Raw genomic sequence first — 26649 nt, forward strand, 5'->3', positions numbered from 1 at the left:
TGTGACCAGACCAAAAAGAAAAGCTGACGGTGCTTCAGCTCTGTCCAATGCCTCTATTTAAGGTTATCACCCAGTGTCATTCATCCTTTTATTCAACAAATATTTACTGCGCGTTGACTATGTATAGGGCACTGTGTTCAGTGCTGGGAACATAGCAAAGAACAAGTGCTTAAAGGTCTTATTAGAAACCACTTTCCTGAAAGTCATATCCATAGTAGTTTCTCTCAGTCTCCAGTATTCTTCTCTCTCTCTCTGTGCCTCTTATTCATGTCATCTTTTAGCAACCTACCATTTTATCTTTTTAATCTTCACTTTAAGTTGCATGAGGGCAGGGAGATTCTATTTGCTCCTTTCACCATTGCATCCTCAGTGTCTAGCACAGTGAGATATATAAACACTTAAATATTTGACTAATTAACTAACATAACAGACCCTTTTATGTACTTGTTCTGATTAGAGTTCAGAATTTAGAATAAAAAAATTCCTTCCAAAAGTCCTTTGAGAAAAAAAATATCTTTAATAATCAAATCAGTCAGTTAATAAACCAAATCAGCATTTTCTACAAGTAGTGTATGCTTCATGTACAGTAAGTTGATTGTTCTGGTCTCCCAACGTTTTTTTCGTCTGCCACACTGCTGGAATTAATTTACCAGCAGGTGGCGCTCCGAAGTAAAGCTGAACATGCTTACTACCTCTTCTACTCAACCCCTACCCCTCAAAATTTTTATCATTGGTTATAGATTAATTAGTAAATGGTTATCAGTGAGAAAAGTCTTTCACATTTTTCTTTCCTAGTAGATTTTCCACATTGTTACATGGCATTTAGATAATTCTTGTTACAAGAAAATCCCTAGACAAACTCGTATGTGAAATGTGAGAAATTCTAAGGAAAAAGTTAAAAATAAAAACTTACGTGTTGCATTCCAATAAAATGTTGAACTGTGAAGAAGTGAAACGTAAAAATAAGGACAAAAGAAATGGGAAAATATATGCTGTTACATCATCCCAACCAACTCATTTAGAGATCTGACAAATGTATCAAGTGATTGACAGTCTAGTTTATTAAATTAAAAGTTCTTCATTAATTTTATTATTAAGATTATATTAAAAACAATTTCAGTAAGACTTATATTACATCAGGTGGTCAGAATATTCAACTTTACATATACCATTATTATATTACCTGTTTTATGGAAGTGTGACCATAAAGTCATATATATATATATAGCAAGCATAGTTAGTATATGAGACTTTATGAAGCACTTTCATATACATTAGCTTATTTCATATTTCACCTTCACACCTATCCTGTCAGGCATGGCAAACGTTTTTATGCTCATATTAAAGTTGACTCAGATTTTGTGAGGTAATTAGCTAGAAATAGTAAGTTGCAGAACAGGGATTAGAACCCAAAACTTTTGACAGCTTAAATGCTCATTTTTCTGTGTCATATTAACCTTTCTTTATATGCATCTAAGATTTTTTCTACAGTATTTCAAATTCAGTCATAGATACAGTATATACATTTTAGAAAGAGATTTTACAGGTACACAATTAGCATACTTATCAAAAATTATGTATTTAGTTTTAAGGAAAAACAAAATCTTCTCTCCATTTCCCACCTCTGCAATCACCTCTCAGACTCTGCTTAGAATTTCTACAATAGGCATTCTTCTAGGCTTAAAGTCAGTTATAATACTATAAATTACCTTAAAAAAGGAACTTAAACCATCTTCACCCACTGATATTTTAGCAGGAATTAGTTTTTAAATCATCAACATTAATTCTTTAACAAAAGCCTAAAGGAATAAAGCAGAGGACCTGGAAATTTTGTTGAAGGAGTATAACATGGTCATTAAAAGTTAGGACTCTGAAAAGAGCAAGACACCACAGAGTACACTGTACTGCAGTACATGCACTGTACTGCATGACTCCACTTGTAGGAAGTTCAAGAATAGGCAAGCTAGTACATGTTGACAGATATCAAAGTGTGTTTACCTCTGGGGGATTATCTTCTGGGAGGGAGCATAAGAGAGCCTTATGAGCTGAGGATGTTCTGGTGATGATTACACAGGTGTATAACTTAGAATTCACAGAACTACAGTACTGAAGTATTGTGCACTTTACTGTATGTGTGAGTTAAATCTTAGTTTAAAAAACAAGAATTTTTAAAAAGTGAGAACAGATTTGACTCCTCTAAAACTTAACTACTAATAGACTACTGTTGACCTGAAGCCTTACCTATAACATAGTCAATTAACACATATTTTGTATATGTATTTTGTACTGCATTCTTACAATAAAGTTAGAGAAAAGAAGATGCTTTTCAAATTAGTGTAAATCTCCAAAAAAGTTTCCATCATATTGAAAAACTCCACTTATAAGAGAAACCATGCAGTTCAAATCCACATTAAGGCCACCTGTACTTGCTATTTGATATTGCCCTCCTGATGAGAGCTAACTCACATCCTCAACACTTACCTAGGAAAGTTTCGTTGAGGTTTAAGAGTAAACAAATCATTTGGTTGGTTGATTAGGTTTTTTAAAGTTTTAACTTAAAAACCACTTCAATTGCATCACAGATCTGTAAATTCGCCCTAATGTTTGCATCCCAACCACTTACATAGTGTGGTATAGCTAAAAGAGCATGACTTCAGAAAGAGTGAGATAAAACTGGGCTTGAAATTATCTCGGTTATTTCCTATGTGTGACCCTAGGTAAGTTATTCCTTTTAGTTTCTTACCTGCAAAATAGGGATAATGATACCTACTTCACAGGATTATTATGAGAACTGTATAAACAAATAATGTAAAGGCACCTTGCACATAGCAGGTACCAAATGAATGTTAGTTTCTTTCCCTCAAATAGTATATTCAAATTTTTTTCAAGGATTTGTATAGCACTTTTTCTAATTTTAACTTTGTCATGCTGAAGAAGCATGGAATTCTATTTATTATTTAATAAAGTTAGAGTTTTGCTTATATTTTGCTTTCTATATATGACTAAAAGTCTCTAATCAGCGAGTGGCTAAAGGTTTTTCTAAAAACAAATTAGAGAGATTAAATAATAGATGATTTGCATCTCATAGAATATACATTGCCTATCTTGATTTACACATGACTTTTTGAAAATAACACAGACCTCATGAGTGGGCATAATGCCTTATAAACAGATGGATGTGAATGCTCAGGTGCCAGAAATCCAGCCAGGCCACAGTTCTTGTAATTGGTCATCTGTTCCTAGTAATAATTAAATCCATCAAAAATAGAAAATAAATTCTGAAACACAAGAATGTTCATTTAATCTCAAGCAAGAATTTGTAAATATTTCACATTTAAGTATTTCTGGCAACCTTTCTTAAACTCTATCAATGGGCATCTCATGTTGATAATCTTTCTATGGTTATAACTGAATATCAATCTGTCAGTTTATAGTAATAATTCTGCTTTTCCAGCTTCTATCTTTCTAGTTTCTCCTTTCTAGTTTCAATTCAGCAGTCATTTCTTAAATCAATAGGCAGAGATTCCTTAATTATGTTTATGTTCTATATATATTTATATTTAATAGAACTTATAATAGAGAGAAACTAAAAATGTACAATCTATTCAATGGCTACATTATGCTTTATCCAAACTATGCTACGCAGGCTCTAATATTATGTGGTAAGAGAATATTTAAAGAAATGGGAAATGATCATATTTTACTATGAAAATATATAACAAATGATTATAAAAAAATAATATTTCAATCAATAATGAATAAATAGATTTGGGAGCTCTTTATTCTATATTCAGAATCTGACCATTTCTTATTACCTCCTCTGCTATTGCTCTGGTCCAAGTCATCATCTCTTTTCACCTGGTCTATTGCTATAACAATCTATCTGGCCTTCCTGCTTCTGCTTCTTGCCCCACTTCAGTCAGATCTTAACAAAAGAGACCACGTCACCCTCTGCTCCAAATGCTCCAATTATCTCACTCAGAGTAAGTTACCAAAATAGCTTACAGTGAGCCATGTGATTGAAACCTGTACCCTTTTCCACATAACTGTTCAACTGAATAGTTGCAGTAGACCCCTAGGATTTCCATTATTTGTCTGACACTAATATAGGGGACCAGTTTCATAGGCATGCAACCTATGCAGGAGCATAGGGCTCTGTACTTGGTTGTATTATCAGATAACTAACTACTTGGTACATTTTTTAAAGAAAGGATCACTTGACCTCAAGAAGATCATATATAGAACAAGCAAATTTCCATGGAGAATGTGTATAGGTAGAGGGAAGGTAGGGTTAGAAGAAATATGGCAACAAAAAATTCTGGGGAATTAGAAGTCAGTATGGATGGCTCAATCTCTCCATTACCTACAGTTGTGAGCTTAAAAGTTCACATGAAGCTGCAGCTCTACCCAAAGCTAATGGGTCAATGTTGTCCTTTGTCAGGAAAAACTTAAGGAGCACAATGTTCATAGCTCATGTTACTTTTCATCAGGTTAATTGGCTAATTAATCCTTCTCCAACTTTCTACAATAGTTTTAGTCAAAGTGGTTGGGTCCCTAGGCTTTGACAACTTGTGCAGTATCCAATTTCTCTAAGATTGGAGTCTGTCTCTCCCCATCCCCAATTTCCTCTGGAATTGGAGTGTTCTTCCAGAAAAGAAAGTACTCCTCAGGAATGAAAGTGAGTAAGGAGTAGGTATCAAGGACTGATTTTCCTAAGGACTTCTTTGACACAATTGATTCTGACATATGATCTAGTTTATCATTAGTGGCTAAGGACACGGGTACTTGGATAGAACCAGGGAACATGTTCCTTAGTTATTCATAGATTAAGTCTATCAGACAGCAGGGTTCACATGGCTAGTTTTAAAATACAATGCTTATATTTTATTGGCCAGAATGGTTCCACTGCTATATTTAACACTATACAGATTAGAGGTGGGTAAAATTAGAATGCTTTCATTTGCCTATCTTTGGATCACCAGACTGTCTTGATATAAAAGCAACATTTTGATGTCAATGTAAAATAAAAACATTTGGGAGCTAAACTTTATTTCTACCTAATACTCTTCATGACCAACTTTTTGAATCTAAAAGCTGGTGACTGCCAGTTTGGCTACACAATTTTTCAGGTAACAGAATCCCTCTGCCCCCAAGAAAGCAGGAACAGTGGGAAGCCTGACTCCTCCTCTCCCCTAGCACAGGGAGGCATACTGCATAAACACTCTCAAACTCAGAGACACTGCAGCTTGAGTATATTATATCTTCATATACTTTACTATGTATTATATACACACACACACACACACACACACACACACACAATACTAACACTTCTGGCACTTATAGCCACTAGATGTGTGGGTTTTCCCCCTACGATAAGCAATTCTCTAATTCACTGCAGACCCTAGCTGGTGTCCTTTAATTCAATTCTAACACTGTCTATCTGGAGATAGCATCAGATCCCACAGATTAAGGACTCAGTCCCACAAAAATGCCCCCACTTTAGACACCAAACCCAAGTCCAGGTTGTGTCCTGTGCTTCTAACTACCTAAAAATCAGAGGTTCCCACAACCCTTGCTCAGGTTGCATAATTTGCTAGACTGGCTTAGGGAACTCAAGAGAACACCTTACTTACTAGAGTATCAGTTCATTATAAAATGCTACTGTTAAAAGCAAAATCATCCAAGTAAATTTGAAGATCAAATAGGCTTTATTAAGAAATTTGTGAATTGGGCAGCATTCTCTCTAGCAAGTAGAGAGAGGCTTGGAAGGGCTACAGAAAGGGAGAGGTTTTTAAAGGCAGGGCAAGGAAGTCATAAACAAAAAAAAGATTATTTCTGAATAGGACCAAGATGGCGGCATGAGTACAGCAGTGGAAATCTCCTCCCAAAATCATATATATTTTTGAAAATACAACAAATAAAACTATTCTAAAAGAGAGACCAGAGGATACAGTACAACAGCTAAGCAACATCTACATCTGAGAGAACTACACATGTCACGAAGGGGGTAAGATACAGGCCATGGCCTGGTGGGACCCAAGTGCTCCCCCAACCCCAGCTCCCAGGTGGGAGGAGAGGAGTCAGAGCAGGGAGGGAGTGGTAGCCCAGGACTGCTAAATACCTAGCCCTAGTCATCCTCACCAGGAGTACAGACACACATTGCATGGTGTGCTGGATATTAGAGAAACGGAAAAAAGTAAAATCTGTGAGCAGGTCCCCATAGCCGTCTCCCATGGGAAAAAAGAAAAGCGAGTGCTTTTTGAAAGTCTTAAAGGGACAGGGGCCTCACACCTGGATGGAAGAATCCCGGCACACTCAGCCTAGCAGCTGGGAATCCTGGGGAATTTCAGGAGCCCAAGGCTCCTGGGAGGCAATGCAGCCCTGAGGCCCCACATGGAGATAAACAGTCTGCCAGTCATTCCCCATCTGGCACGGCACCGCTGCAGCAGCCAAGCAGCCAGAGAGCGACCCTGCATGCGCATGCAGTGACCAAGCAGCCGGGGAGTGTCCATGCACCCACTTGCAGTGGCAGAGCAGCCAAAGAGCAGCGGGGCCCACAGCAACTGCCCAGAATCTCCCCCTGGTATGCAGCTCCCTGGGCCAGACCCAGAGGCCACTGCTGACGTGCAGCTGCCCGACACAGGCAGAAGAAACTGGGGAAAGGGGCAAAGGGGAGCCGTTCCCAAAGGAAAGTACACCTGGCATGCCTGCCTCTCCTGGCAGGGCTCTGGGATACCCTGACAGCGACCCCAGTCACGGCATCTTAGGGGATTAATCCGGAGGCTGTGCCAGGTGTGCGGGTAACCGACACAGACAGTGGAGAAGGGCAAGGCGACCAGCAAGCAGGAAAGAACTTTGTTCTCCCAGCTGACACACATGCTACATGCTTACATCTAACTCTATCACCATGAAAAGGCAGAAGAATTTGGTCCAGTCCAGAATTACCCAGACAACCCCCAAGAGAGGGCCTGGGGAGATAGGTTTAACCAATATTCCTGAAAAAGAATTCAAATAAAGGTCATAACCATGCTGATGGACCTGTAGAGAAATATGCAAGAGCTAAAGGATCAAGCTGGGAGGGCGAATACAGAAATAAAACAATTCTGGAAGGACTTAAGAGCAGACTGGATGAGGTGCAAGAGGATGTTAATGGAATAGAAATCAGAGAACAGGAACACAGAGAAGCAGAGGCAGAGAGAGATAAAAGGACTTCCAGGAATGAAAGAATATTAAGAGAATTGTGTGACCAATCCAAATGGAAGAATATTCGCATTATAGGAGTACTGAAAGAAGAAGAGAGAGAAAAAGGGATAGAAAGTGTCTTTAAAGAAATAATTGCTGACGACTTCCCCAAACTCGGGGAGAAAATAGTCTCTCAGACAATGGAGACCCACAGAAGTCCCAACACAAGGGACCCAAGGAAGACAACACCAAGACATAAAATAATTAAAGTGGCAAAGATCAAAGACAAGGACAGAGTATTAAAGGCAGCCAGAGAGAGAAAAAAGGACACCTACAAAGGAAAACCCATCAGGCTATCATCAGACTTCTCAACAGAAACCTTACAGGCCAGAAGAGAATGGCATGATGTATTTAATGCAATGAAACACAAGGGCCATGAACCAAGAATACTGTATCCAGCATGATTATCATTTAAATACAAAGGAGGGATTAAACAATTCCCAGATAAGCAAAAGCTGACAGAATTTCCCTCCCAAAAACCACCTCTACAAGATATTTTAAAGGAACTGATCTAGATGGAAGCACTCCTAAGGCTAAATAGATGTCACCAGAGAAAGTAAAATTACAGCAAAGAAAGCAGACCAACCAAAACCTAATTAAAGGCAAAAAATAAAATCAACTGCTCACAAAAGCAGTCAAAGGAGACACAAAAGAGAACAGAATAAAACACCTAACATATGAAGAATGGAGGAGGAGGAATAAGAAGGGAGAGAAATAAAGAATCATCACACTGTATTTATAATAGCTTAATAAGTGAGTTAAGTTAGATGGTTAGCGAGAAAAGAAGCTACCCTTGAACCTTTGGTAACCAAGAATCTAAAGCCTGTAATGGCAATAAGTACATATCTTTTAATAATCACCCTAAATATAAATGGACTGAATGCACCAATCAAAAGACACAGAGTAATAGAATGGATAAAAAAGTAAGACCCATATACATGCTGCTTACAAGAGACTCACCTCAAACCCAAAGACATACACAGACAAAAAATGAAGGGATGGAAAAAGATATTTCACACAAACAATAGGGAGAAAAAAGCACGTGTTGCAGCACTTGTATCAGACAAAATAGACTTCAAAACAAAGAGAGTAACAAGAGATAAAGAAGGACATTACATAATGATAAAGGGCTCGGTCCAAAAAGGGGATATAACCTTTATCAATATATATATATGCACCCAATACAGGAGCACCAACATATGTGAAACAAATACTAACAGAATTAAAAGAGGAAATAGAGTGCAATGCATTTCTTCTAGGAGACTTCAACACACCACTCACTCCAAAGGACAGATCAACCAGATAGAACATAAGTAAGGACACAGAGCCACTGAACAACACACTAGAAGAGATGGACGTAACAGACATCTACAGAAATCTACACCCAAAAGCAGCAGGATACACATTCTTCTCAAGTGCACATGGAACATTTTCCAGAACAGACCACATACTAGGCCATAAAAGCCTCAGTAAATTAAAAAAGATTGAAATTCTACCAACCAACTTCTCAGACCACAAAGGCATAAAACTAGAAATAAATTGTACAAAGAAAACAAAAGGCTCACAAACACATGGAGGCTTAACAACATGCTCCTAAATAATCAATGGATCAATGACCAAATTAAAAGAGATCAAGCAATATATGCAGACAAATGACAACAACAGCACAAAGCCCCAACTTCTGTGGGATGCAGCAAAAGCAGTTCTAAGAGGAAAGTATATAGCAATCCAGGCATATTTAAAGAAGGAAGAACAATCCCAAATGAATAGTTTAAAGTTACAATTATTGAAATTGGAAAAATAAGAGGAAATCAGGACCAAAGTCAGCAGAAGGAGGGACATAATAAAGATCAGAGAAGAAATAAATAAAATTGAGAAGAATAAAACAATAGAAAAAATCAATGAAACCAAGAGCTGGTTCTTTGAGAATATAAACAAAACAGATAAGCCCCAAGCCAGACTTATTAATAGAAAAAGAGAATCTACACACATCAACAGAATCAGAAATGAGAAAGGAAAAATCATGATTACCCCACAGAAATACAAAGAATTATTAGAGACTACTATGAAAACCTATATGCTAACAAGCTGGAAAACCTAGAAGAAATGGACAACTTCCTAGAAAAATACAACATTCCAAGACTGACTGAGGAAGAAACAGAAAATCTAAACAGACCAATTACCAGCAAAGGAATTGAATTGGTAATCAAAAAACTACCCAAGAACAAAACCCCTGTGCCAGATGGATTCACTGCTGAATTTTCTCAGACATACAGAGAAGACATAATACCCATTCACCTTAAAGTTTTCCAAAAAATAGAAGATGAGGGGATACTTTCAAACTCATTCTATGAAGCCAGCATCACTCTAATACCAAAACCAGGCAAAGACCCCACCAAAAAAGAAAATGACAGACCAATATCCCTCATAAACATAGATGCAAAAATACTGAACAAACTATTAGCAAACCAAATTCAAAATACATCAAGAGGATCATACACCATGATCAAGTGGGATTCATCTCACCAATGCAAGGATGGTACAACATTTGAAAATCCATCAACATCATCCATCACATCAACAAAAAGGACAAAAACCACATGATCATCTCCATAGATGTTGAAAAAGCATTGACAAAATTTAACATCCATTCATGATAAAAACTCTCAACAAAATCGGTATAGAGGGCAAGTACCTCAACATAATAAAGGCCATGTATGATAAACACACAGCCAACATCATACTGAATAGCAAGAAGCTGAAAGCTTTTCCTCTGAGATCGGGAACAAGACAGGGATGCCCACTCTCTCCCAACTGTTATTCAACATAGTATTGGAGGTCCCAGCCATGGCAATTAGACAAAACAAAGAAATGCAAGGAATCCAGATTGGTAAAGAAGAAGTTGAACTGTCACTATTTGCAGATGACATGATATTGTATATAAAAAAACCCTAAAGATTCCACTCCAAAACTACTAGAACTAATATCTGAATTCAGCAAAGTTGCAGAATACAAAATTAATACACAGAAATTGTTTACTTTCCTATACACTAACGGTGAACCAGCAGAAGTGAAAGACCTATACCCCAAAAACTACAAGACATTCTTAAGAGAAATTAAAGAAGACAGTAACAAATGGAAACTCATCCCATACTGTTGGCTAGGAAGAATTAATATTGTCAAAATGGCCATCCTGCCTAAAGTAATCTACAGATTCAATGCAATGCCTATCAAAATACCAACAGCATTCTTCAACAAACTGGAACAAACAGTTTTAAAATTCATATGGAACAACAAAAGACCCTGAATAGTCAAAGCAATCCTGAGAAGGAAGAATAAACCAGGGGGGATCTCGCTTCCCAACTTTAAGCTCTACTGCAAATCCACAGTAATCAAGAGAATTTGGTACTGGCACAAGAACAGACCCACAGACCAGTGGAACAGAATAGAGAGTGCAGATATTAACCCAAACATATACGGTCAATTAATATACGATAAAGGAACCATGGACATACAATGGGGAAATGACAGCCTCTTCAACAGCTGTTGTTGGCAAAACTGGACAGCTACATGTAAGAGAATGAAACTGGATCATTGTCTAACCCCATACACAAAAGTAAATTTGAAATGGATCAAAGACCTGAATCTAAGTCATGAAACATTAAACTCTTAGGAAAAAACATAGGCAAAAATCTCTTGGACATAAACATGAGTGACTTCTTCATGAACATATCTCCCAGGGCAAGGGAAACAAATGCAAAAATGAACAAGTGGGACTACATCAAATTGAAAAGTTCTGTACAGCAAAGGGCACCACCAATAGAACAAAAAGACGTCCTACAGTATGGGAGAATATATTCATAAATGACAGGTCCAATAAAGGGCTGACACCCAAAATATATAAAGAGCTCACACATCTCAACAAACAAAAGCAAGTAATACAATTAAAAAATGGTCAGAGGAGCTGAACAGACAGTTCTCCAAAGAAGAAATTCAGATGGCCAACAGAGGCATGAAAAGATGCTCCACATCACTAGTCATCAGACAAATGCAAATTGAAACCACAACAAGGTATCACCTCACACTAGTAAGGATCACCACCATCCAAAAGACAAACAACAACAAATGTTGGCAAGGATGTGGAGAAAGGGGAACCCTCCTACACTACTAGTGGGAATGTAAATTACTTCAACCATTGTGGAAAGCAGTATGAAGGTTACTCAAAAAACTCAATAGAAGTACCATTTGACCCAGGGATTCCACTCCTAGGAATTTACCCTAAGAACACAGCTGCCCAGTTTGAAAAAGACAGGTGCACCCCTATGTTTATCGTAGCACTATTCACAATAGCCAAGAAATGGAAGCAACCTGTGTCCATCAGTAGATGAATGGATAAAGAACAGGTGGTACATATACCTCTCTGTCCTCCCATCAGTTTCCACACCCGGTTTCGTTCTGGCTGTGCTTCCAGCCAGTCCGGCATCTGCTGCGTGGAGCCAGAAGCCTGCAGTCGCACCTGGCAGGCCTGCGCCCCTCCCCTCACAGGTGGACCCCACCGCGAGCTCTCCGCAGCGCAGGGTCCCAAGGGCGCACATCTTAGGCTGGCTTTTCTCCTGGGCACCGAGGAAGGAGAGCCCTGAATGTGAGGGTGGGAGAAAGGGGGCCCAACCTGCTGTGGGGGGGCTAAGGGGTCATAGGTAAGGGAAAAAAAAAAAGCCAGAATGCAGGCCTTTTGGAACATCTCAGAATCCATACTGGAGAGAAACCTTATCTGTGTATCCACTGTGGAAAGAACTTTAGGTGCAGCTCTCACCTTAATCGACACCAGAGGATACACAGTCAAGAGGAGCCCTGTGAGTGCAAGGAGTGTGGAAAACCTTTAGTCAGGCCCTTTTCCTCACCCACCATCTTAGAATCCACAGCCATTCCAAAAGTCATCAGTGTAACGAGTGTGGGAAAGCCTTCAGTTTGACCTCAGACCTTATTCGACGTCACAGGATTCACACTGGAGAAAAACCTTTCAAGTGTAATATATGCCAGAAAGCCTTTCTACTAAATTCACATCTTGCTCAGCATGTGGGAATCCACACTGAAGAAAAACGTTATGAGTGTAATGAATGTGGAGAAGCCTTAAGGCAGAGGTCAGGTCTTTTCAGCATCAGAGATATCACCACAAAGACAAGCTGTCTTGAGGTGGCCTTTTCTGATGTTTTGTAAACATCAAAGACAGTATATTGACAAGCAAACAGCACTTTAGAAAACATCACTCTAGCTGATTTTGGCATCAGAGAACTCTTGGAGGCCAAGTTGGAGGCTATGTGCTTCCACTGTCTACCTTTGGTTTCCTTGAAGTTAACTTTGGACAACAATAATTTGACCCTAGATAGTACTGTGGAATCAGAGTTAAATAGCATTCTTTATCGTGGGACTTCTCTGGGCCTTTAACATGGTAAATGCATGATTATCCATTTCCAAGTAGTAGAGAGTCTCAAGATTGAACTATGTCTTTGAAGTCAGCAGCCAATCAGTATCCACAGATTTACAGGCTTAAACAGAACAAGAGCAGGTTGAAATTTTTGCATACACTACAGCAAAACTCTATAAAATAAAACTAACGATGTTTGAACAAATACCACATTCAAAAGTATCTTAAAGTTCAGGTTAATTGTGAACATTTCCCCCCACTGGCTTTACTAACCAACCCATGCTGGCATTTCCCCCACTTTTCCCCACCCCCAATCAACAGAAGCACTTTGGAATGCAAAGATAATCTAATTTTATCATTTCCCACCTCCATCCTTGCCACAATACTTGATTGATTCAAGTTAGAGATCAAGGTTCTATTTAGACTATGGAAGAGATTTCCTAAGTCATTTGAATGAACAGTGCTAAATTAATTCAGGTAGCAATTGTCTTACTTGCTAACATGAGTGCCACTGTAGTACCTGCTGCATAGACACTATTTAATAAATGTCTGGGGAAAGAAAAAAAAATACAGAATGGAATATTATTCAGCCATCAGAAGAAAACAAATCCTACCATTTGCAACAACATGGATGGAGCTAGAGGGTATTATGCTCAGTGAAATAAGCCATTGGAGAAAAACAAGTATCAAATGATTTCACTCATCTGTGGAGTATAAGAACAAAGGAGAAACTGAAGGAGCAAAACACCAGAAGACTCACAGAACCCAAGAATGGACCAACAGTTACCAAAGGGAAAAGGACTGGGGAGGACAGGTGGGAAGGGAGGGATAAGGGTGGGGAAGAAAGAGGGCATTATGATTAGTATGTATAATGTGGGAGGGGGGCACGTGGAGAGCTGTACAACACAGAGAAGACAAGTAGTGATTCTACAACATCTTACTATGCTGATGGACAATGAGTGCAATGGGGAATGTGAGGGGAACTTGGTAATGGGGGAAGTCTAGTAAACATAATGTTCCTCATGTAGTTGTAGAGTAATGATACCAAAATTTAAAAAAATTAATTAAAAAAGATTATTTCTGCTGAGATCACTTTCATCTGGGGACAAACAGTTCTTATTAGTTGGATTTCTGTGGGAGATGGAGAGGACACATGTGACATTATCTGATTGATGCTGACTGGAAAATTTCTCACTGACTACATTTCTGGGGGAGGTTGAAACTGCTATTAAGTTAGGTATTGAGCCCTGGTTGGTGACTTGACCTAGCAGAAGTGACACCATGTTGGGCCTGTGTACTCCTTCTTAACATTTAACTCAGGAAAAGCCAAGTGGAAGAGATGCACAGGGGAAGGTAAGGCCAAAGGGGCTTGGAGCTTCCATGACCTCCTCATGTGCACCACCCTCCCAGCACCTCCATGTTTACCAACCCAAATGCTCACTGAACCCTGTCCTTTTGATTTTTTATGGAGGGGTCATTACAGTATGCACGATTGATGAAATCATTGGTCAGTGGTGATTGCTTCAATCTCCAGCCCCTTTTCTCTCTATGGAGGTTGAGGGGGTGGGGCTTAAAGTTCCAATCCACTATGGTTCAGTTGGTGTCTCTGGCAACCAGCCCCCAACCCTACAGCTTTCCAAGTCACAGTATTAACATAAACCCAGGTGTGGCTGATGGGTTTAGTATGAATAACAAGAACCTTTATTTCTCTCATCACTTAGGAAACTGAAAGGGTTTTAGGAGTTCTGTGCCAGGAATGGGGATGAAAACCAAATATGTATTTCTTATTAAAAATCACAGCATAACAATAGTATAATTTTGAGTCATACAAATAGCACCAACTAAGAAAAAAAATGCTAGTGAACAGTTAAATTTGTGAAGAGTAATTACGCTACATGATAAGCACTGGATTTTTATCCTTGGAAAAAATGTGGTTTAATTTTGGAAGCTAATACAAACACAAGGCAACATTTACTGTTAAGTAAACTTAGTTTTAAAAAGTTTGTTTTAACAGATCAAACATTACTTTCATATTAGTAAAAGAAGCGTGCAAAATGTTTACATTTATGTAACACTTGTGACCTTTTTAGAAAAGATACTGTATCTAAAGTCACAGAAAGTAGTCTTTTATTCAATACTGATCCAACAGTACAAACCAAAGAGGTGAAATGTAATTTTGTCTTTAAAGAATTAAAACAAAGGAATTTGAAAATGGAAAAGAAATATAGTTACTATATCTCTATGGCTAGTTGTAACTAAGAAATAAACACTTTGTTTTTAAGAAATAGGTTTTTAAAAGTGATGTCTCAGAAACAAAGATTAGAAGATTTTACTTAACTTTGCAGAATAACAGATATTGTATGTAAATTGTTGAGGGTGACTTTAAACAAATTTATAATAAAGTTACCAATATCTGGAAAACAGAATGAAGCAAAAATAAGATAAAGATTCTAAATTATAATTTTAGTCAATGATGTCCTAAGTCCATTTTTCTTACTCATGCCAACAAATTATTATGCTTATTAGTCATATACTCTATAGCATGAACTGCCATGTTTTCCAATTTATCTTAAATTAATTTGGATTTCTAAGAAAAATTCAAGAACACCATTACCTTTGAAGAAGAAAGAATATAATATACTTGCTGTATGACCTATATGTGCCAGTATATATATAATCATGTTACTTTTCAGTACCTTTTTAAATGGTAGTACTCCATAGTCTCAGATGAAAAAATTTTACCTATCTATTGTAGTCACTATCTTTTAAGTAAATAAAAAAGATTCACACCTTCCAGTAGTTATATATAATGATAGTATACCACATCCACTCTATTTTTTATAAGCTAAAAATATAGTAAGTCTTGAAAAAAAGATGAAACTTTTTTGGAGGCAAAAGCATGTATGTATGTATATATGTTAGTGAGAGCTGTTACTTCAGATAGGCACTTGGCTAATTCTGTCTACAAGTGTTGGGTCTGGTCTAACCTCATTGAGACCCACCCTGACCAACCTATTTACTAATGAAACCTATCCTCCTACTATTTATAATCTCTTTCTCTGGTCTACTTTTTCCCCAATAGCACAAATCACATTCCAACATAGTATGTAATTTGTTATGTTTATTATTTATTGTCTGTCTTTTCCTGCTAGAATGTTATCTCCACATAGTAAAGGATCTTTCTTGGTTTTATTTACTGACATATGGCAAGAGCCTAGAATAAAGCCTGGAACATAGCACCCACCCAATAAAAATCTGTTGAATTAAAATGAAGTGAAATGAATAAGACCAGAAGCAACAAAAAAATCAGTTTCTATGAAGATATAACTGTATACTATGCTACTTTTTGTAAAGACAAATCAACTTTCTTGGTTAGTGCTGTTGATAATCTATATTTTTAAAAATTTGTTTCTAAGAAATAGTAAACTCATAGATTGACACCTAAATCACAAGTCTATCAAATGAACTTGATGCAACCTCATTCCCTGCAGATCTCTTGCTCAAATGGTACCTCCTTAGAGAAGTCTTCACTGACCACCTTATCTAAAATAGCACCCCATCCTTTCATCACTTACCTTGCTTCATTTCCTTCATAATTCTTATGATGGCATAATATTATGTTGAATATGTTTATTGTCTATCTCCTCCAGGGAAACAAGGACCTTACCTGCCTTCCTAACTGCTCTATTTCCCAGTGTTTGGATCAGTGCCTGGTACATAAGTAAGCATTTGTCAGCATGAAAGTACTGGGCATTTGCATGCACTCATGTTGTTCTTCATATGAGAATGATCCTATTGTCTCCAGATCTAAAGTTGCTAAGCAGTCACCTGTATTTTTTTATTCTCTAATAAACAAACAAGCAAACAAAAGTTCTTCATGCTTCGTATCCTATCAAGTGAGGTGGTTAAAAGGTCTGAACAGATATTATGTTAGGTATTTTTTCACCAAATATCTATGAAATCCAATACTGACCTCAAAGATTAAATTTGAAATTATGTTGAATGTTTTATATTTACTCTGCTCTTTTTTTGCATGAACCTATATTTTTATTGAATTAGGAGTAGACACTGATCTAAAATTCTATGAAATTCCATTGGACTTAAAAATTTAAGCAAGGCCAATGCAAAAGCAAAGAGTTCAGATTCTTTTGCTCTTTAATTCTGCTTTTCTGTTTAAAACCTGGACTGGGTGACAATAGCACAGGATTGAATGACATTGCTGCTTGTAGGTGACAATATCAGGGCTGAATGATGTAGCTGCCTTTGTAATGGGTGACAAATGCAAAAAGAAGTACAGGATTTTAAAATATATGATTCTGTGAAGGGCATTCCATACTTTGTTCCATCTGGGCCCCAGAATCTTCACCAAAACTGTCAGTTGTGGAAACACCTCTAATATACTTGCAACGATGTTTTAAATTTCAGAACTTCAAAGTTCATAAAAGAAATTGAAGACAAATTACAGCAACTACACCTTGACATGAACTTATACAAAGAACTTAGCATAAATGTTCTAAAGTGTTTCTTTAGAAAAATGTTTCAAATTGTTGAAAAGTATAAACAAAAAAAGTCCTTACTTTTTTCAATCACCAAACCCAAAAATACCAGGTAGAACTTCCCTTTTGTCAGAGTGGTGGCTCATTTAATCTTACATATTCTATGATTTTCAGCCACTTTATCAGATCTGTCACAATCTAAGATTAATCTTAACTCAAAAGCTTCACTCTCTAGCTCAACTCAAAACTCTTCTTTCTCCTCCCACCTACCCAACTCCGGTATAGGTAAAGTTCTAGTGACTTGGAGGTGGTAGGGGGAAATCTGGCTCTCAGACACTTGCTTCTCCTCTCTCTTCCAGGTTTACTGCTCTTCACTGTTGGGCAGAGGGAAGGAAGCAAGAAAAGGGCAGATGCTTCCTTAACTTGACAAGAGATCAGCAAGTCTTATGGCCAAGAAAACATCTAAGAGAGAAAATTAATGTCTCCCTTTCTTTCATAAATCAACTCTTTTTAAAAGTGATTATTTTCAAGCACCTCAACCCCAACTACATGTTGGAAACAGCTTGTCCACAAATACTGCTTTCTCCAACAGGCATCCTTTTTATCTCTGTTTTCTGACTAAGAGGTGATAGGAGTGGTGGTGGTGATGGTGACAGGGCTGGTTGTGACACTATTCAGTTAATGCTGTGTGGTTATTTTAATTTATAATGTGGAACATGAGATGCATTTTATTTTCAGCCTTGGGGCATAATTATAATTACAGGGCAGTGGGAAAGCTCCTATTCAAGGTATTATATGTTTACAAAAAATATTTAGCTATAACTATAGTATTGTTTTGATATTAAATGTCAGCCAGTCCTTGATTAGGGTATTGTTAAGCCTTAGTCTTAAATGTATAAGATAAATAATCTCTTATTTGGTCGTGTTCAAAAGATTTTTGATATCCAGTTCACATCCCATGTCAATTCCTTACAACACAGTTGATGGTACAGCATCCTCTGTTGTTGTTTACAGAAATCCAAAATTTAGCCTTTCAAGTACAGTATTTTCTTAAAAGTAATTAGATAGTTCATGGTTTTGTGAGGTATTAATTGAAGTTTTCAATAAAAGAGGTGATTGGTACATTAGCATATTAAGAATCTGAAGGGTCCCCACCAGTAAGATGGCAAACTTCCGGCTTCTCTTCGGGGTCCTCAGTTCCCGTCGGCGCCACCTGAAGCCCAATCACCTCTCGCCCCCCTCCCAATCCCAGCACCTAGCCAACAGCCACCAGCCCCGTAGAAGTGACACCTCAATCAATTCATGTCCCCTCCTATATAACCCAGCACCTTTCCCTAATAAAGCGGAACTCTCCGGTGAATTGCTGCTATGTGTCGCTCCTTTCCTTTCATTGGTGCCGAAACCCGGGAGACGGGACACCCCAACTGGGCCCCGTCTTCCCCCGACACCAACAGCAGCTTGCCCTCGTCCTCTTTTTCCGGCGCTGGTTCATCACACTCACCACTCCTCTCTGGCATTTAGGTAAGTTTTCCCCCCGGAGTGGGCCACTCTTCCCCGAGCTATCGCAGTGCCATTGACCGTGATCGTCCGGCAAGGCCCTGAGGCTCGGGGATGAGGAGGGAATGCTCCCCGCCTCAGGCCTTCACGGCTGCGGCGGACCCTCAGGCCCCTCCTCCAAAAGCCATAAATCCCCGCCTCAAGCCTTTACGGCTGCGGCGGACGCTCAGGCCCCTCCTCCGACAGTCAAACGCATTCACCATCCCTTCCATCAGTGCTGAAAGTTTTTAAGCAAAATTTCCCCGGGGTGGGCCACTCTTCCCCGAGCTATCGCAGTGCCATTGACCATGATCGTCCGGCAAGGCCCTGACGCTCGGGGATGAGGAGGGAACTCTCCCCGCCTCAGGCCTTCACGGCTGCGGCGGACCCTCAGGCCCCTCCCCAAACAGCCATAAATCCCCGCCTCAAGCCTTTACGGCTGCGGAGGACGCTCAAACCCCTCTTCCGACAGTCATAAATCCCCGCCTCAGGCCTTCACAGCTGCGGCTGACTCTCAGGCAACCCCCTCCAACAGCCATAAACGAGGTGACTCCTTTGTGGATGAGAATGCTCCCTTTTCCCCCCCTCCTCCTTCTGCTCCGTCCGCCGAAAACGCCTAGTGCTAGGTACCTCGTGACTCCGGCACTCTGCCTTCTTAGGGAAGTCTGGGTGACGACCCACACTTCCCAATAAATTCCGACTCGTATACGAGTTTCCGCAGACCACCAAGGATCATCGGGGACGCCCTTTGTCTCCTTGTGGTCTGCTTCCAGTCCGAGGATCTCCGTTCGTCTTCCCGTTTGTCTCCTTCTCTGTCCTTTAGCCATGGGAGCCTCCTCATCCCTCCCTGAAAGTTCACCTCTTGAATGCCTGCTTAAGCATCTGGCTACCCTCTCCCTGACGCCTGATATAAAACCAAAACTTCTCCGTAAATATTGCTCCCAAGATTGGCCGACATACCCCCTAGACAATAAAAACCAATGGCCTGCAGGGGGAACTCTTGATCCTAACATCACTCGCGATCTTTTTAACTACTGCCAGCGCCTGAAAAAATGGAAGGAGATTCCCTATATGGAAGCTTTCTGCCTCCTCCTCTCCCCGCCCCCTCCCAAGTTCTCCTAGCCTGCAAGCCGCCGCCCCCGCAGAAGCCTCCTGTTCACTCCCTTCCCCTTCTTCTCCTACAACAGCCCTTCTCCCTTCCTCCCCAACCATCTCCTCCCCCATCTCACCTCCTCCACCTTCATTCCCTGCAGATTAAGCCTGAGCCTTTCAGCCCCCCTTTAACTAGGTCCCAGGGGCCTCCTCCGTCTTTGCCCTCATCACCTGTTTCTCCCCTGTTAGGGACCACCTTTGGCTTCTCACATGTTTGTAGAGAGAATGGGAAAGCACCTCCCCCCATGTCTGAACGCAGCATGGGAAAGCACAAGCTAGAGAACAACTGGTGCAGTCCTTAGAAGTTATCTGTCCACAAAAACATATCTTGCCAAGACTCCTCACTCTGAAAATAGGGAGACCTTGAAGATGTGTAGAAACACCGCCCCTGCTTCTAGCTATGACCTTCCCCCACTTGCCGATGTGGCAGGAATAGAAAACAACGCATTCCATAAGCAATTAACTGGAGCCCTGCTGTAGCTCAGTAGAGCATGGGACTCTTAACTTCAGAGTCATGAGTTCAAGCCCAACTAAAGCAGCAGAGGCAAGCAGCTGGGCTGCTAGCTGGCGACATGTGGGTCCGATTCTATCTTTCTTTATTTTCTTTGCCCCCCTTCTGCACTTCAGGACCTGCTCGACTAGGCACGGCTAGACCGCGTCACTCCCCCACAGACTGAGCCAGAAACCTTCAGTCCCCCTCAGACTCAGTCCCAAGAGCCTCCCAAAATTATCGCCCCCCTCCGGGAGGTAGCAGGATCCGAAGGCAGCGTGCGCGTTCACGTCCCTTTCTCCTTAAGAGATTTAGCCTAACTAGAGAAATGCCTAAGTTCCTTTTCCACTGATCCCATGACATACATCAGGGAGTTTCAATAGACCCTCCAGTCTTACAGCCTCACACATCATGACATTTTCATGCTCCTGGCCAATACTCTCCTCCCTGAAGAGCGTAGACGAGTTTAGGACTTCGCCCAAATGCAGGCTACTGAAACCCACAGGACTGACCCCACCTATCCCCCTGGCCCCACTGCTGTCCCCGAACAAGACCCACACTGAAATTATAACACCGCCATGAGTCTCCGCTCTCGAGATATTTTTGCCTCCTGCTTAATAGCAGGTCTGAAAAAGGGCAGCTTGTAAAGTAGTCAATTTTCAAAAGCTCCAAGACATAATTCAAAAGAGAGATGAAATCCCCTCCGAGTTCTTAGACAGACTCACTCAAGCCCTATTACAGTATACCAGCCTGGACCCAGAAACACCTGAAGGAAGACATGTCCTTATGACATACTTCCTAGCTCAAGGCTACCCCGACATTAAAGCTAAACTCAAAAAGTTAGAACAGGGCCCCGCTACCCCACAGACTGAGATCCTAACAGTGGCCTTTAAAGTCTTCCATAAGCGGGAGGAGGAGAAAGAATGCCATAAACAAAAGGCTGATCAGGCCAATTTCCAGATGTTGGCCCAGCTGATAAAACCACAACCTGGGCGCCCCTCTACAAACAAGCCCCCCCAAGAGCTTGTTTCAAGTGCAGAAAAGAGGGACATTGGTCAAGGGCGTGCCCCTCCCCCACCCCATGCCCCAGATGCCACAAAAAGGGCCACTGGGGGTCTGATTGCCCAACCACCCGAAGGGGAGGCTGGACGAACAACCCCCATCCTAAGCCCGCCGTAGTGGGGCTGGCAGAAGAAGATTGATGGGGCCCGGGAGCTTCTCACCTGACCATTTCCATCACCAAACAGGAGCCCAGGGTTACTTTAACAGTAGACAGTCACCCCATCTCCTTCCTCCTAGATACAGGAGCCACCTTCTCAGTCTTGTGAGAATACCGGGACCCTACCACGCCAGCCATTACTCCTATAGTCAGAGTAGGAGGTAAACAGATTTTCCCATTAAACCCCCCACCCACCCTTTTATGCACAATCCAAGACAATCCCATACCTTTCTCCCACTCCTTCCTGGTTATGCCCCAGTGTCCCATCCCTTTACTAGGACGAGACATCCTTTCCCTCCTCCACGTTTCCATAACTATATCCACTCCCACAGCCCCCAGTACACCCTTTCTGATGGCCCTCATAGCCGACGACCCCCCTCTACCCAATGAAAGCTCCGGTTCTGCCCTCATACACCCTGTAAATCCCAAAGTTTGGGACATTACAAGCCCCTCCGTGGCCCTATGTCCCCCTGCCTCTATCAAATTATGTGACCCCTCTCAGTATATCTGTCAGGCCCAATACCCCCTAACCACTTCAGCCCTCATAGGCCTCCAACCCGTCATTCAAGCAGACCCACTCACTCCCCATTTAATACCCCCATATTAGCTGTTAAAAAAACCAACGGATCTTTCCGCCTTGTCCAAGACCTTTGCCTCATCAACATAGCCATTGTCCCTATCCATCCCTTAGTTTCAAATCCATACAGCCTCAGCATCCCACTTCTCAGTCCTAGATCTCAAAGACATACCCCCATATTAGCTGTTAAAAAAACCAACGGATCTTTCCGCCTTGTCCAAGACCTTTGCCTCATCAACATAGCCATTGTCCCTATCCATCCCTTAGTTACAAATCCATACAGCCTCAGCATCCCACTTCTCAGTCCTAGATCTCAAAGACCCATTTTTCTATCCCTCTAGACCCCTGCTCCCAAGATTTTTTCATCTTCACCTGGACGGACCCATACACAAGACATTCTAAACAACTCACTTGGTCAGTTTTGCCACAACGCTTCCGAGATAGTCCCCATATTTTTAGACAGGTCCTAGCTCAGGACCTCAAACAGTTTCATCATGATCACTCCAAGTCCACCTTATAATACATAGACAATCTTCTACTCTGCAGTCTCTCGTGGGAACAGTCTCAACTTGACACTGCCTCCCTACTTAACCTTCTAGCTTCCAGAAGTTACCGAGTATCCCCCGTCAAAGCTCAAATCTCTTCCCCTCCTATCACTTACCTCAGATTCCTTCTATCTCAACAAAGAAAGTCCATTACCTTAGACAGAAAATGGCTCCTCTCTGACCTGCCCATTCCCAAAACCAAGACAAAAATCCTTTCCTTTCTAGGCCCTTTCTAAGCCTAGCTAGATATTTTAGAACGTAGATCCCTAACTTCTCCCTGCACCCTGTTGGCAAGACCCCTATACAACCTCAGCAAGAGCCCCCCTAAAAAACCATTATCCTCCTCACCCCGACACTCCTTCTTCATTAAGCTCCGTCAAGCCCTTGTAGAAGCCCCAGCTCTCCATCTTCCTGATTTGTCGAAGCCCTTCTCATTATACATTCATGAGAGGTCCAGTCAAGCTCTAGGAGTCCTAGGCCAATATGCTTTGCCCCAGTAGCTTATATCTCCAAGCAATTAGACCCCACAGTACAGGGATGGGCCCCCTGCCTACGATCATTAGCCGCTAGACAGCTCTTGCAGAAAGAAGCTCATAAACTGACATTCAGAGCGCCCCTTACCATTCTGTCCCCACATCACCTAAAAGATCTCTTAACCTACAAAAGTTTACAGACTCTCCCTCCCTCCAGACTCCTGACCTTACTGTCCTCTTTCCTCCAAAATCCCATTCACCCCCTTTGCCATCCATACCCGAATCATGACTTTTTCCTCCTTTACTGCTCTCTCGCTTTTTTTCCTCATTCCTATTGTCTTCCCCACCACCCCAGCCTCCTTTGTATGGCGATTCAAAGTCAGACAGACTTACACACGGCATCAAACAAAAGTTACTGCCCTCATTGCCACACCAGACTTCCCTCTGAAAAGCTGCTCTGAGCCTTTATACCTCCACTTTCCTCCCTCCACTGAAGTGTTCACTAGCAGCTACCCTTATTCTCCCTACCTCTGCTTCCTCTATGACCAAAAACAAGCCTATTGCAGGCGATGGTCAGACACCTACAGGAGATGTCCCTACTAGTCTTGCACAATTCACTACATAGGTAACTTCCAGTACCCACAGTATTACTCCTCCAACCGTTTCATGAAATATCCCAACGGCTCATTCTCCTTATCAATCCCAGATCCCTGGGACTCTCGATGGGCTGCCAGAGTCACAGCCTCAGTTTACTACGGGGGGTCCTCGACCCTCCACAGTACCCTTCATATCTCTCGAAAGTATGTTCCCTCTCATTCCCAGATCTCTCAAGTTGCATCAGATAGCAGACATTCCGAAAAAGTCATTATCCAAACTCTTGATAGTGCCTCTTCATCTTCTTATCCCCGCCCCTCTTCCCATTTCTCCTACTCTTCATTACAGCTCATTCAGGACACCACCATCTTTCTCAACCACACCCTTAACACAGACAATTGTTCCTTGTGCGCATCACTACAGCGCCCACTGCTGGCCGCCGTGCCCCTTAATATTTCCAACTACTCCTTCCATGCAGAAGGACAACCCCTCTGCCCCCTGGCAGACATACCCCTATGGGAACCAGAATACGCAGATAATCTCACCATCCACCACTGTGTAAGCCCAACTCCACCCCCCTCCAGCGCACTTCACTGCCTCTCTATCTACACCCCTACCTCCGGCTCTAAGACTTTTACGCAACCGGGACACTTCTTTTAGTGTAATGGCAGTCTTTTCAACTCACTGCCTCTCAACTCCGATACACCCTGCATTCTCGTCACCCTAATCCCACAGTTTACACTTTACAGCATGGCAGAATTCCTTGAGCTCCAACCTCCCTTGCCCTCGTGCACAAAAAGAGCTGCTTTCCTTCCCATCATAGTCAGTAGCTCTTTGATCACCTCAGCCATTGGGGCAGGGTTTTCGGGAGAAGCCTTGGGTCACTCTCTATAGGCAGTTAGAGATCTCAACGCCAAACTTGAGGGAGCCCTGACATCCACTGCCGATTCTCTAGCCTCTCTCCAAAGACAGGTCACTTCGCTAGCTAAAGTCACCCTTCAAAACCGGCAGGCCCTAGATCTGCTTACAGCCGAGAAGGGCGGCACCTGCGTCTTCCTCTGGGAAGAGTGCTGCTATTACATCAACGAATCTGGCATTGTAGAAACTGACATTACCAAACTCACCGACCTTGCCTCCAGTCTCCACTCTGCTTCCAATTCCAACCCATTCTCGTCAATACTAACAAACCCCCTCCTCACCTGGCTCTGGCCCATTGCAGGCCCCATAATAATCATTCTTCTCGCCTGTCTCTTCTTACCCTGTATAATAAAGTTCATCAAATCCCAAGTCGGAAAAATCTCTAATCAAGCTTTCAACCAGCTTTTACTCAGGAACTACCAGCTTCTGGCCACAGAAGATCCCTCACCCTCACGTGACCTCCTCACCACACGCTGAGATGGACCCCTCTCTCCACTGGAAACTGTTCCTGGAAACAATAGCCGCAGACGCCTGGCTCCTGACACCCATATCCTCTTGGCCAACCTATGGTTACAGGGAACCTTCATTGATTTCCAAACCTGAAGAAGTCCACATCTACTCGTCCTTACTGCGGGGAGTCCTATCAACCCTTTCCTCCCAATCCTCAAGCCCTCACTCCCTTCTCCGCCCCTGTTCAGCAGGAAGCAGCCAGAGAGAAAGCAACGTCCACAAACCCATAGAGGAGAAAGGGGGGAATGAAGGGTCCCCACCAGTAAGATGGCAAACTTCCGGCTTCTCTTCGGGGTCCTCAGTTCCCGCCAGCGCCACCTGAAGCCCAATCACCTCTCGCCCCCCTCCCAATCCCAGCACCTAGCCAACAGCCACCAGCCCCGTAGAAGTGACACCTCAATCAATTCATGCCCCCTCCTATATAACCCAGCACCTTTCCCTAATAAAGCGGAACTCTCCGGTGAATTTGTGCTATGTGTCGCTCCTTTCCTTTCAGAATCCCAGAAAATGTTGCAATAATGAAACTTCTTTTATATGGTTCAAGTCAGTATTTGCTATGCTTAGTTTACAACTGAATCCTTCCTTTTTTTTTTAATAGTACATTTACCAGTATCCCATGGAACTAGTCTGAGAAACCCAGTTTGGACCCTTCCACCCTCGCTCCCTTTTCCTTTTTATAATTTTTGTTTCCATAAGGAACTACACAGATCCATGCAAGTTTTTCATCAACTTAAGTGTAATAAATGTCTGCTATTGGTTCATTCTCCTTTCCTCTGCTAGTATAGTGAGAGGTTTCTTTTTGTCTTGTTTTTAAACTAAGATTCCCTGGCTTTCAAAAAGCAGGAAAATTCGCTTTTGGGATGAGGCTAAGGTCTTCCCATTTAGAAATTTTATGTCTTATGATTTTTGTGTGACACTATCAAATATCTCCTCAGTGGCAGCTGCTTAGTTTTAAAGTAATCAATTGGCTGTTTCTTTGGGTTGCACCATTCTACTGTTCTAATGCCCATTTACATGGGTTATGCTTATGAAGTTATTTCCTAATTGTAGGCTGCTTCTTAAAAAAGAGAGGGTGTGGGGATAATATTCCTCCAGTGCCACCATAGGTATACACCACTCAAAGGTATAGCAGATGTAGCTACTTTTAAAAACTAGAAGCTAATAGGACCAACTTTACTCATACTGATGAAATAAATAGAAGTGTTAGATGAAATACAGCATTTACCTCTAAGGCAATGTTTTAAAAAAATCTTATAATTAAACTAAGATTCTAGTTTCTTCATATATAGTTGAAAACCATATTAAAAATGTAAAGTTGCTTGAGAATTACTGTAAATATTTAGCAACTATCTTTTTATAAACAATGTCTTTAAAATGATGAGCCTTTTAAAATCCTTACAGTAATTGTGGAGGTATGCCGTCACAGCAACTGAAAAAGACTAGTTAACAATTTATTTTAAACACCCACT

General features: G+C 41.3%; 1 pseudogene; it reads left to right on the forward strand.

The window, feature by feature from the left end:
• The first annotated feature begins 6513 nt into the window (after nt 1-6513).
• LOC140843691 (uncharacterized) lies at nt 6514-14795 on the forward strand (annotated as a pseudogene).
• Nucleotides 14796-26649: the final 11854 nt, after the last annotated feature.

The sequence above is a fragment of the Manis javanica genome, chromosome 10, assembly GCF_040802235.1.
Source record: "Manis javanica isolate MJ-LG chromosome 10, MJ_LKY, whole genome shotgun sequence".
NCBI classification, from domain to species: domain Eukaryota; kingdom Metazoa; phylum Chordata; class Mammalia; order Pholidota; family Manidae; genus Manis; species Manis javanica.